Source organism: Sinocyclocheilus grahami, unplaced genomic scaffold (genome assembly GCF_001515645.1).
Source record: "Sinocyclocheilus grahami isolate Dianchi unplaced genomic scaffold, SAMN03320097.WGS_v1.1 scaffold183.1, whole genome shotgun sequence".
Classification (NCBI taxonomy): domain Eukaryota; kingdom Metazoa; phylum Chordata; class Actinopteri; order Cypriniformes; family Cyprinidae; genus Sinocyclocheilus; species Sinocyclocheilus grahami.
This window is the reverse complement of record NW_015505362.1, coordinates 651663-654000: the sequence shown is the minus strand read 5'-3', so window position 1 is coordinate 654000 and position 2338 is coordinate 651663. Positions and strand designations below refer to the sequence as shown.

Here is a 2338-nt window from a genome sequence, read left to right as displayed (position 1 = left end):
ATATATATATATATAATAGTTTTTCCTAATAAATTAAATACAATTTAATTAACTGTAAATAAAATTGGTAAAAAATATATATATATTCTTTGAAAATTATAATATAAAATAGACAGTTTTATGACATATATGCATTAAATATTAAATATTAAATATTCAGGAGGACAGATTATGTATCTAGTCTGCCGAATTAAATTAACATTCAGTACATTGGGAATATTCAAAATATCCCAGAGATTTTCATTGCTATGTGATGCTCCATACTCCTATTCATTAGAAAATGACTTGTGGGTCCTAAAGGTAGTTTGTTGGCATAATTACTTCAAACACAACAGAAATACACTGCAGTCAGCATAACTGATAACAACAACACTTTTTCTCAATATGCTACGACATTTAGTCTACTATCAGATTTGAAAGTTTATTATAATCAAGCAATAAAGCAATTACACTATCAAAGCAATATACTGTGATAATTAGCAATATATTTTATGATCATTTCACTAGGACATATAAAGTCAGTATTTGAATTCATTTTACCATATTCTGTATCATTCTTTATTCTGAGGAGCTGGTGAGCAATTATTCTGTGTTTGACCTTAGCAAATCAAATAGCCCCGAGGAGCCTCAAAAATGGAAATCTGACAGTCAAACTCAAACCACAGTTGATTCACGGTAAAGATCAGTTAGTTTCACCAATGAAGCCATAGACTCAATGCAAAAGCATACAGTACAAACACATTTAGGGTTTTATAGTATTCAGAGCATGCAGACGTATCATCAAGCATCATAAAACAACAGCTACTTTTTACTATCACAATAATAATCATCATACTATATCACTAAGAATGCTTTGTTTATACACAAATATAAGACCAAAAGATAGATTAATCAGCTAATATTAGACCATTTTGAGATTATCAATATCGGCCAGTAATTATGTCCACATGGCTGATTAACAAAAGGAATTTTTAGTGTACATAACAGTTACAAATCAATCGACACCTTTTATGTACATATCAGCAATTATATTGACCATTGGACACCCTGCTTCTGGTACACTAAATAAATACATAAATAAATGGTGTAGGATTTACTAAGAAAATATGATAGACTTCGGAAATTCTAGTAAATTTCACAAATTGCCGTAATAATTACAAAGAAACAGTAAAACATGGAATTGAACATGAAAGTTTGAAGTCACTGCTTTTTCAAAGTTTTAATTAAAGATCACCGGAGTCACACTATTTCAATATTTCATGTTTAATTCAACATGTTACTTGCCGTTTCTTTGTAATTATTTGTGAAATGTACTAGCAATTTCTGTGAAAGTTGTTTCATCACCAATTTTGTTTTCAGTGTAGAACTGAAATAGTATTTGATTGAAAAACATGCTCCAATAGTCTGTTTTATTTAAACTACGAAAAAAAATTTTTTTTTACAGTCTATAGCCATTACCCAATGACAAACCCACTATGTTTTTCCATGCAAATACTAATATTTTACCATGCCTAGAAGAATATGCATATGAACAAAGCAGTTATGTCTGCTGAAGAAAGTGCTTTTGGTGTAGTTTGTATAATTATATGGTGGGTATGGCATTTTAAATTTCTTTCCTTTTCCTTCCTTTCTGTGCGCCATATTACACACACACACACACACACACACACACACACACTCACACACACTAAATAAATAAATAAATAAATAACAAAACACTGAGCCGGTGCGATTCACTGGCCACTGCAGAAACACTCTAATTGCCTGACAAAAGCATGAAAGTCAATTGAGTCTCAAATCGTGACCTGTCATTGATGAGAGCCGTTCGGAGGACACTCACATCTGCAGGAGGATGGGGGTGGGGAACACACTATCAAATATTATTACGTTCTGGCATCACATATTAAAATGTTCATTTCTATATCCAGCAGATATTTCACAAGAACATAAATGCATCCAGACTTCAGGCAGGGAAATGCATCTTCATAAGTATCTCTGCAAGGAGCTGGTTAACAAAAGACTACACAAATGACCCTAAAAGAATCCATTTTAACAGGATGCAGTCATGCATATTGATTGGGGCTGTAAATAAGACGACAGATTGCAATGCATGCAGTAATTTACAAAGAGATACTCACGTTTCATTTGCAAACACTAGCAAACTCATCTTTAAATTGGGTTACGAGTGCACACACACACACACACACAGTGAACTAATGATATTCAATTTTCTACCTTTAAATGCTATTCAATCCCCTACCCAAACATTTTGCATTCTACATTTTGATTTAAATATACACACACACACACACACACACACACACACATATATATATAT

The 2338-nt window shown here is 32.1% G+C and overlaps 1 protein-coding gene across 2 annotated transcripts in view; it reads right to left on the bottom strand.

Annotated features, from left to right (window-relative positions):
• LOC107594421 (G protein-regulated inducer of neurite outgrowth 3-like) overlaps nt 1-2338 on the bottom strand; it is a 7517-nt gene that overhangs the window by 3564 nt on the left and 1615 nt on the right. The window contains exon 2 of one of the 2 annotated variants that reach the window (XM_016284460.1): nt 1471-1473. The exons of the other annotated variant lie outside the window; for it this stretch is intronic. The gene's annotated coding sequence lies outside the window, so the exon portion shown is untranslated. The remainder of the gene's footprint in view (nt 1-1470; nt 1474-2338) is intronic. 2 annotated transcript variants of the gene reach the window in all.